The following is an 11,215-nucleotide window of genomic DNA, read 5'->3' as shown; positions in this document are numbered from 1 at the left end:
GTGAATGCCAGCTCCTGGCTTGCATCAATGAGCCTGCTGTACAGCTGGAGTTTTAAGTATGGATTTGGTGGCAGGTGTACCCGTAGGACCTGGTAGTGATGAACACTTTCATTGTTGATGTGTGTGAGAGTTGTGCGATTGGGGTTATGCCTGTGAATTGTGTGAGAACTCATTAGTCCTCACCGAGAGAAACCCTCCATACCATGCTTACAAGAAAATTCAGCATTCTTATTCTGGGTGTAAAACCAAGATTTGTGCTGTTTTGTTTTTGCATATACCATCATTTGGCTACTCGTTAATAATATATGGCATTTGTAGGAATTTCACAGAATCTTTGTTTCTTAATTCAATTTGGGACATTTTTGTGTAATTTTGCAGTTTAGTAATCTTGCATGATGCACACTGGCTGTATCCATATGTTGTTATGAAACACAAAGCGAAAATCAGTTTCTGAGAGAGACAGGTATATGAGCAGTAGAATAGGAAGAAGCCAACTGGAAATTGTTAGTGGAGATAAGTTTTAGTGTTGTGGAAATATGGTGCATTGATCCATTTTAAAACTGGCCATATCATAATTTACACACTTCAGACTAAGTTAAATGAATCTGCGTCTCATCAGCTTCTTCACACATCGATATTAATTAGTCTGCAGAATTGCAATATTATTGTACAATTATAAATAAAATTAACTAATCCAGGTCTTATTGTTACACCTTGATAGGGCAGCACATTGGAGATCGAGCCCTCCTGTTCCTGGAATTGTCACAAAAGTTTAAGATTTTATCAAAGTATGGAAAAATTCCTGCTGTTTAGACCCAGTAAACAGAAAGCACAGATCAGGTTTCTTCTACTTACAAGAATTCCCACTTCTTACAAATAGTTGTTTACGTATGGTTAGAATTTATGAACTTGTTTGCTTTATCAAAATATCAATGTATAACTTTATTAAGTATATAAGTTATCTCGCTGAGCTTGAAGGTTTGTTTTCAGACATTTCATCACCATGACTAGGTAACATCATCAGTGAGAGTCTCTGGTGAAGCGCTGGTGGTATGTCCCACCTCTCTATTTATAGGTCTTGGTTTCTTAAGATGGGTGATGTCATTTCCAGTTCTTTTTTTCCAAGCGGAGGTAGATAGAATCTAAATTGATTTGTTTAGTGATGGAGTTCTGGTTAGAATGCCATGCCTCTAAGAAATCTTGTGCATGTCTTTGTCTCGCCTGTCCTAGGACGTGTGTGTTGTCCCAGTCAAAGTGGTGTCCTCCTTTGTCTGTATGCGTGGAGACTAGTTACATGGGTCGTGTATAACTTTACAAATTATACAACTCCTGCTGCAAAACATGTAGACACAGACAGACAATGAAAACATTGGTGGGATAGGTGGAGGGAAAAACTAACAGTTCAGTTGCCCCATTCACAAAGTTTGCTGAGATGATCCTTTTGCTTGCCATTCTTGTTGTTCTTCAACCTCTCTACTATAGGTACTTTGCACTTGCTTGCAGGAAGTACAAAGCCACTGATACACAAATTATAAAGTGCCTGGCTATTGGTTAAAAGCAACAGCTTACTGCAAAAACTAAGAAAAGCTAAACTGGATTTCTTCAGGCTTCAAGTATTTCCCAATGTAGAGAGACATATCAGCATGGGATGTGATAACATTGCTATCATGAATATACGGTTTAGCCAGGAACAGGGCTGGCAGCAAAATATTCTATGGTATACAATCTTTAATCTATTTCTTGGGAGGAGTGAGGTGTAATAGAAGATATGGTATCGCAGTGTTAATCTAGAAATCAATGAGTAAATTTGTGGATGACACCAAAATTGGTGGTATAGTGGACAGTAAAGAAGATTATCTAATATTTAAAAAAATCTTGATTATTTGGGTCAACGGGCTGAACAGTGGCAGATGGAGTTAATTTGGATAATTGTGCAGTATTGCATTTTGATAAAGCAAACAAGTGCAGGTCTTGTACAATTAAAAGTAGTGCCTTGGGTAGTGTTGTAGAACAGAGAGACCTAGGAGTTCTGGTTCCTCATTCTTCTGAGGTTTGAGTTGCATGTGAACAGGTTGGTTAAGAAGTCATTTAGAATGCTTGCTCTCCTTGCTCAGACCTTTGAGTATAGGAGTTGGGATATCATGTTGAGGTTGTATAGACAGTGGGGAGGCCTCTTCTGAAGTACTGTGTGCAGTACTGGTCACCCTGTTATAGGAAGGCAATTATTCAGCTGGAGAGGGTTTAGAGAAGATTTACCAGGATGTTGCTGAGAATGGAGGGTTTGAGTTTTAAGGAGAAGTTGGATCAGCTGGGACTTCTTTCACTGGAGTACAGGAGGTTGAGGGATGACCTTAGACCTTTACAAAATAATGAGACATGTAGATAAGGTGTAGATAAGCAGGCGTCTTTTCCCTAGTGTGGGAGATTTCAAGACTAGCGGCATATTAAGGTGAGAGGAGGAAGTTTTATAGAGGAAATGAGGGGCAACTTTTTTACACAGTAGTTTGTGTGTGGAATGACCCTTCAAGGGAAGTAATGGATATGGATAAAGTTAGAACATTTAAAAGAGATTTAGAAAAGTACATGAATAAGAAATGTTTGGAGGTATATTGACCAAGCACAGGCAGGTGGAACTAATTTGGTTTGGGATTATGGACTAGTCGGATTGAAGGGTCTGTTTCCGTGCTATATGACTTTACTGCAGTAAGGAGGGATGTTACCTTTTGAAGGTTCCTCAACAAGGCCGTAAGGATAGAACTTAAAAACAAAAAGGAGGCAATCATTTTGCTGGGAATGTCTATAGACTACAGTCAGTGAGACACATAAAGATCGATATGTTGGCAAGTGTCAGAAATGTAAACATAATAGAGTAATGATCAGGGACAACAACTTCTTCAATAACAAATAAGGCCAGATGTGAAGGGCTTGGAGGAGGGGGGCAGAATTCTTAATGTGTCCAGGAGAACTTTTTAAGCTGATTATAGAAATCCCGACAAGAAAGGGGGCAATGCTGGATCTAATTTTTTGGGACGAAGCCAGGAAAATGTTAGATGTGGCAGTGGGGGACCATTTTGATGAAAGGGATCATAATTCAGTAAGATTTAAAGCAATTATGGATAAGTACAAAGATGAATTGAAAGTAAAGGTTCTGAACTGGGAGATCAGCAAATGTAATAAGATGGAACAGGATTTGGCCAAAATGGCCTGAGCAGTTACTTGCAGGAAAATCCCTATCGGAACAGTAAGAGACATTCGAAAGGGTAATAGTGAGAGCGCATGTTCTTGTGAAGGGTGAGACCAAGTAATGCAGAGAATTGTGGATGCCAAGTGAAGTATACAATTGGATAAGACATAGATACTGAACAATAGATGCCTGAGAGGAGCATAGAGGTGGGTTGTTTCTATTTTTTTTTAATTGAGAGTGAAGAGGGGACATAAAAAATTAATGCCAGGTCACATTAAGGAAAATCGAACCTTGACTAGCAGCTATATCCTTTAGGACTTGACCTGCTCAGAAAGTAGTGGAGCTGCTTGCCATTGTTGTTGTTGGAGAATTGAAGTCCCTCACCCAGAGTGCATTCTGCACCGTTTCCACCCTCTGTTTCCTCCAAGTTCTGCTCAACATGGAGGAGCACTGGTTCATTAGTTGAGATGGGGTTGAGGTGTTTCCTTGCCATGATTGAGGCATGGAGCCATCGAGTCAAACATGGGCAATGTTGAGGATGCTCAGTTGCACTCACTCCTGACTATATCCACTTCTGCATCTATCCTGCCTGTTGGAAGGTATACTTGGGGATGTGATGATCCATTTGTGATATTGTATGCAAGGTATGATTCTGTGATCATGACTATGACTATGACAGATTATGTCGCTTGACTAGTCTAAGTCAGGGTTCCCAATTTTGAAATTAACCTCTAAATGCTGGTAAAGAAGACTTTGCAGTGTTGACTGGGATGGGTTTCCTGTTGTCATTCCCAATGTCTAGGCTGATGTCAGATAGTCTGTCCAGTTTCTTTCTTAAATGGCCGTTTATTTGGCGAAGTTTAGAAGAATGAGAGGTAATCTTATTGAAATAAATAAATATTATTCTGAGGGGACATGGCATTTTAGATTTTGAGATTGTATTTCCCTTTGTGGAGGAATCTAAAACTACGGGACAGAATTTCAAAGTAAAGGACCTCCCAGAAAGATGAAGCTGAGGAGACATTGCTGCTCTCTGAGTGTTAGTTGTGTTTGGAATTCTCTTCCCAACCAGCATTGGAGGCTGAAACATTGTCTAACTCAGTCCTGAATATCTTCAGCTTTTTGATTGACAGGAATGTTAAGGGTTAGGAGTTTTTTTAAAAAAAAACAATCACCCACATCTTGAGAACAAATTTTAAAAATGCATTAATAACTGCTAAGAATGTGTTGCTTAGAAAACCCTGGCAGAGCCATCTGTAATTGTAATTTGTAATGTGGAATTAATCTAATCATCTGTGTCTGCAAGTATACGTTCACATCGCTTGTCTAGGGGTATGTACAAATATAATTTTGATAGCTAATAATTTCTAATTGACTATTCATGATTTATTCAGAAACAATTTCCTGCAGTTCCCCAAATGATTGTACTTAGTGTTCTAAAAATAGTATTTATATTAATAATTTGTCATAGTGCTAATTTAATATTTTTTGTGATTTATTAGCACTTGAGATATAAATACATCTTTCAAGCTGGCAGTTTGTGGTGATACACTGAATCCAGATGTATGTCCCTGGTACTGTGAGACTGGATACATGTCTGACAGGAAATACATATTTGTAGGAGCACCTGGCAACTTCCTAGGCATATGTACTTTTCCATTTTGGACCTGATTCTCCAACATTGATACTTGCATGTATTCTTGTTTCGAAAAATGTTGACTTGAATGGTTAACTTTTTTTTGCTACCTGCATATATGTTTGAGGATATGAAATTCCTTTATTTGACTTTCTGGGCCACTTGTCACGAGGAGGCCATGTCTCAGTTCTCTAGTTATTCCTTTTTTTCTGCTTCTTGCTAGTTTCTTTTTCCTTTAATGTCTGCAGAAATCATAGAATCCCTACAGTGTAGAAACAGGCCAGTTTGGCCCAACAGTCCACACTGACCCTCTGAAGAGTACTCCAACCAGAACCACTCCCTGACCCTATACTCTACATTTACCCCACACGAATGCACCTAACCTACACATCCCTGAACACTATGGCCAATTTGGCATGATCAATTCACCTAACCTGCACATTTTTGGGTTGTGGGAGGAAACCAGAGCACCAGAAATGTGGATTACAGTTTTAAATATACATCAGTTCCTTATGAATTAGCTGCAAGGACCAGGGCCATACATTTCAGAGTGGAGGGTGCATTATAATTAGGCCGGAGTCTGAACTTGACTGGTGCTCGCACGTATACTTCCAGCAGGTTTTATCCACGCAGTCAATGGTGTATGAACACCTTCTGTATTTACTTTCATATGAAACATACAACTGCACAAAACTGGAGAAGAGTTAGATCATTCTGCCCCTTAAGCCTGCCCCACCATTTAATATGATCATGACTGACCTGTTTTGTGTTTTGAATTTCACATTCCCATCTACCCCTGATAAGTTTTTTTGATCCCCTTGCTGAACAAGAATCTGTAAAGCACTGCCTTAAAGATATTCAATGACCCCACTTCCACTGCCTTCTGAGGCAAAGAGTTCCAAAGTTGCACAACTCTTAAAGAAAAGCATTCTCCTCATCTCTGTTCGAAACGGGCAAATGCTAATTTCAAAATAGCGTCTCCTGGTTCTGGATTCCCTTAAGAGGAATCACCCCCTTCATATGCACCTGTTAAGACCATTCAGGATCTCGTAAGCTTCACTTTTCTGAGCTGGAGCAGAAACAAGGCCTATCTATTCACCTAACCTCCAAAGATAAGACAAAAAATTAACGAACAGTGAAATTCACAACTAATCTTGAAGGAACTGTTAGGCGAAGTTCACAGCACAGAATCAGAGAAGTTAATTGTTGTTTTAAGTCTGTCCAAGAGAGAGGCTGCAGTAGTGAGTATAGTGGATTATTTCTTGATTATATGTTTTTGGAGATTAGTCTCTTGATTAAACTTAAAATATAAGCCATAGCTATTAATTTAACCTGGGGCAGTGTTTGTAGAGGAATAAGACGGTGTTATTTTCTGGGTCTGTAGATTGTGAAGGAGCAAAAATGGCCTTTGCAGTGATATGTACTTATCAGATGTGGGAGTTTAAAGAGAGTTTAAGGGTTACTGTGGATTATATCTGCCATTAATGCTGTTGGATGCAAATCTTATCAGATCGAGTGGATCGTTTGGAGAGACAGATAGAAGCGATGTTGCAACAGCAACAGTATGTGATGGATGGCAGTTATAGGAAGGGGGGAAAGTCTCAGATAGAGTCACATAGATGGGTTAACTCCAGGAAGGTTAAGAGAGGTAGCCAGCTAGTGCAGGAGTCTTTTGTGGATATACCCATTTCAAACAGGTATGCTGTTTTGGAAAATGTAGGGGGTGATGGATTCTCAGGGGAACGTAGCACGAGCAGCCAAATTTCTGGTATTGAGACTCGCTCTAATGCAATGAGGGGTACGTCGGCTTCCAAGAGATCAATGTGTTAGGGGATTCTGTAGTCTGAGGTACAAACAGATGTTTCTGTGGCCAGCAGAGAAAAAGCAGAATGGTGTGTTGTTTCCCTGGTGCCAGGATCAAGGATGTCTCAGAGAGGGTGCAGAATGTTCTCACGGGGAGAGGGGCCAGCAAGAGGTCATCTTCCACATTGGAACCAAAGACATTGGATGGGAAAAGATTGAAATTCTGAAGGGAGATTACTGAGAGTTAGGCAGAAATTTAAAAAGGAGGTCCTCAAGGGTTGTAATATCTGGATTACTCCCAGTGCTACGAGCTAGTGAGGGCAGGAATAGGAGGATAGAGCAGATGAAGGCATGGCTGAGGAGCTGGTGTACGGGAGAAGGATTCACATTTTTGTATCATTGGAATCTCTTTTGGGGTATAAATGACCTGTACAAGAAGGACGGATTGCACCTAAATTGGAAGGGGACTAATATACTGGCAGGGAATTTGCTAGAACTGCTTGGGAGGATTTAAACTAGTAAAGTAGGGAGGTGGGACCCAGGGAGATAGTGAGGAAAGAGATCGATCTGAGATGGGTACAGCTGAGAACAGAAGTGAGTCAAACAGTCAGGGCAGACAGGGATAAGGGAGGACTAATAAATTGAACGGCATTTATTTCAATGCAAGGGACCTAACAGGGAAGGCAAATGAACTCAGAGCATGGTTAGCAACATGGGATGGGGATATCATAGCAATTACGGAAACATAGCTCAGGGATGGGCAGGACTGGCAGCTGAATATTCCAGGATACAAATGTGCCAGGAAGGATAGAAAGGGAGGCAAGAGAGGAGGGGGAGCAGCATTTTTGATAAGGGATAACATTACAGCTGTGCTGAGGGAGGATATTCCCGGAAATACTCCAGGGAAGTTATTTGGGTGGAACTGAGAAATAAGAAAGGGATGATCACCTTATTGGGATTGTATTATAGACCCCCCAATAGTCAGAGGGAAATTGAGAAACAAACTTGTAAGGAGATCTCCGCTATCTGTCAGAATAATAGGGTGGTTATGGTAGGGGATTTTAACTTTCCAAACATTGACTGGGACTGCCATAGTGTTAAAGGTTTAGATGGAGAGGAATTTCTTAAGTGTGTACAAGACAATTTTCTGATTCAGTATGTGGATCTACCTACTAGAGAAGGTGCAAAACTTGACCTACTCTTGGGATATAAGGCAGGGCAAGTGACTGAGGTGTCAGTGGGGGAGCACTTTGGGGACAGTGACCATAATTCTATTAGTTTTAAAATAGTGATGGAAAAGGATAGACCAGATCTAAAAGTTGAAGTTCTAAATTGGAGAAAGGCCAATTTTGACAGTATTACGCAAGAACTTTCGAAAGGTGATTGGAAGCAGGTGTTCGCAGGTAAAGGGATGGCTGGAAAATGGGAAGCATTCAGAAATGAGATAACGAGAATCCAGAGAAAATATATTCCTGTCAGGGTGAAAGGGAAGGCTGATAGTTATATAGGGAATGCTGGATGACTAAAGAAATTGAGGGTTTGGTTAAGAAAAAGAAGGAAGCATATGTCAGGTATAGATAGGATAGATCGAGTGAATCCTTAGAAGAGTATAAAGAAAGTAGGAGTACACTTAAGATGGAAATCAGGAGGGCAAAACGGGGACATGAAATAGCTTTGGCAAATAGAATTATGGAGAATCCAAAGGCTTTTTACAAATACATTAAGGACAAAAGGGTAACTAGGGAGAGAATAGGGCCCCTCAAAGATCAGCAAGGCGGCCTTTGTGTGGAGCTACAGAAAATGGGGGAGATACTAAATGAATATTTTGCATCAGTATTTACTGTGGAAAAGGATATGGAAGATATAGACTGTTGGGAAATAGATGGTGACATCTTGCAACATGTCCAGATTACAGAGGAGGAAGTGCTGGATGTCTTGAAACGGTTAAAAGTGGATAAATCCCCAGGACCTGATCAGGTGTATCTGAGAACTCCGTGGGAAGCTAGAGAAGTGATCGCTGGGCCTCTTGCTGAGATATTTGTATCATTGATAGTCACAGGTGAGGTGCCGGAAGATTGGAGGTTGGCAAATGTGGCGCCACTGTTTAAGAAGGGCGGTAAAGACAAGCCAGGGAACTATAGACCAGTGAGCCTGACCTCAGTGGTGGGCAAGTTGTTGGAGGGAATCCTGAGGGACAAAATGTACATGTATTTGGAAAGGCAAGGACTGATTTGAGATAGTCAACATGGCTTTGTGCGTGGGAAATCATGTCTCACAAACTTGATTGAGTTTTTTGAAGAAGTAACAAAGAAGATTGATGAGGGCAGAGCAGTAGATGTAATCTATATGGACTTCAGTAAAGTGTTCGACAAGGTTCCCCATGGGAGACTGATTAGCAAGGTTAGATCGCATGGAATACAGGGAGAACTAGCCATTTGGATACATAAGAGGCTCAAAGATAGAAGACAGAGGGTGGTGGTGGAGGGTTGTTTTTCAGACTGGAGGTCTGTGACCAGTGGAGTGCCACAAGGATCAGTGCTGGGCTGTCTACTTTTTGTCATTTACATAAATGATTTGGATGTGAGCATAAGAGATACAGTTAGTAAGTTTTCAGATGACACCAAAATTGGAGGTGTAGTAATCAGCGAAGATTACAACAGGATCTGGACCAGATGGGCCAATGGGCTGAGAAGTGGCAGATGGAGTTTAATTCAGATAAATGTGTGGTGCTGCATTTTGGGGTAGCAAATCTTAGCAGGACTTATACACTAAATGGTAAGGTCCTAGGGAGTGTTGATGAACAAAGAGACATTGGAGTGCAGGTTCATAGTTCCTTGAAAGTGGAGTCGCAGGTAGATAGGATAGTGAAGAAGGTGTTTGGTATGCTTTTCTTTATTGGTCAGAGTATTGAGTACAGGAGTTGGGAGGTCATGTTGTGGCTGTACAGGATATTGGTTAGGCCACTGTTGGAATATTGCGTGCAATTCTGATCTCCTTCCTATCAGAAAGGTGTTGTGAAACTTGAAAGGGTTCAGAAAAGATTTACAAGTATGTTGCCAGGGTTGGAGGATCTGAGCTACAGGGAGAGGCTGAACAGGCTGTGGCTGTTTTCCCTGGAGCGTCAGAGGCTGAGGGGGTGACCTTATAGAGGTTTACAAAATTATGAGGGGCATGGATAGGGTAAATAGACAAAGTCTTTTCCCTGGGGTTGGGAAGTCCAGAACTAGAGGACATAGGTTTAGGGTGAGGGGGAAAGATATAAAAGAGACCTAAGGGGCAACGTTTTCATGCAGAGGGTGGTGTGTGTATGGACTGAGCTGCCAGAGGAAGTGGTGGAGGCTGGTACAATTGCAACATTTAAGAGGCATTTGGATGGGTATATGAATAGGAAGGGTTTGGAGGGATATGAGCCAGGTGCTGGCAGGTGGGACTAGATTGGGTTGGGATATCTGGTCGGCATGGATGGGTTGGACCGAAGGGTGTGTTTCCATGCTGTACATCTCTATGACTCTTTGACTCTAACCTATTCATTTTAGGCAGCATTCCCTCTAATTTCTTCTTTCAGCAGTCACTGACATGGCACTGACATCTGTAACCAGAAGTTAATGCTACAATCTGTCTTCAAGCCAATCCCAGTGTTTGGAATGTCAGAGCTCAGCTTGGAGGGCACATTGATTTTCAAGTGCAAATCTACTAACCCTCCACTGAACTGTCTCCAGCTCATTTTATACTCATCCTTCATTAAGGGAGACCAAAACTGCACAAAGTATTGAGATGTTGTCTCACTAATTCTCTGTATCTACATCCGAGATCCACTAATCCAGCACTGTGTTTGAAGCTGAAACCTCATTGGACTGTTACAGTTTCAAATGAGATTGAAAATTTAAGAAAATGTTTACATTCCAGTGAGTAACTGAAAGGATCACACAACAAGATTTCAAGTTCTAAATCTGTCACTGCAATATACAATCTAAAGGCATCATTGACTAAACAATGCTTTTGTAGGCATCTTTTTCCTTAAATTACAGAAAAGATCCTTTGACATAATCTCCAATCCCATTACATGGTTAGACATTAGTCTGTCTCTTAAATGTGTACTTTGTTCTCCCAGAACATTTCCCAAGCTATTATCAGCTTCTGGTGGCTGGCTTCTCTTTTCTCTTTTCTTTTCCCAGCTGGATAACTTCTAATTCTGAACAAGAGTTAATATGGAGGCTCTAGCTGAAACGTAGGTGAGTCTTCCAGCTTTGCATAGGTCTTCAGGAATTTTGTCTCTACAGTCTGAGCTCTACCCGTATTCTGACTGGTGAATAATTGAGTCAGCATGTATTTTGCTTCAGTTGCCGTACTGTCTGCTCAATCTCTCTGCTCTCTCTCTCTCTCTCTTGTTTCTATCCTCCCCACCCCCCCCCCCCCCCCCTTTCTCTTAGATTCTTGCAGACAGACCTATCTGTGATGTTCAGGAATATCTTTAGAAACCTGCAAACTAGGAGCATGATGACATTCTATTGATTTGTCTTCCGAAAGAGCATCCCCATGGTAACATGCATCACATATCCAGTCAGAAATGACAATTAACTATTCTCAAGTTC

This window comes from Chiloscyllium punctatum, chromosome 10 (genome assembly GCF_047496795.1).
Source record: "Chiloscyllium punctatum isolate Juve2018m chromosome 10, sChiPun1.3, whole genome shotgun sequence".
NCBI lineage: Eukaryota > Metazoa > Chordata > Chondrichthyes > Orectolobiformes > Hemiscylliidae > Chiloscyllium > Chiloscyllium punctatum.
Note: the sequence above shows the minus strand (reverse complement) of the source record.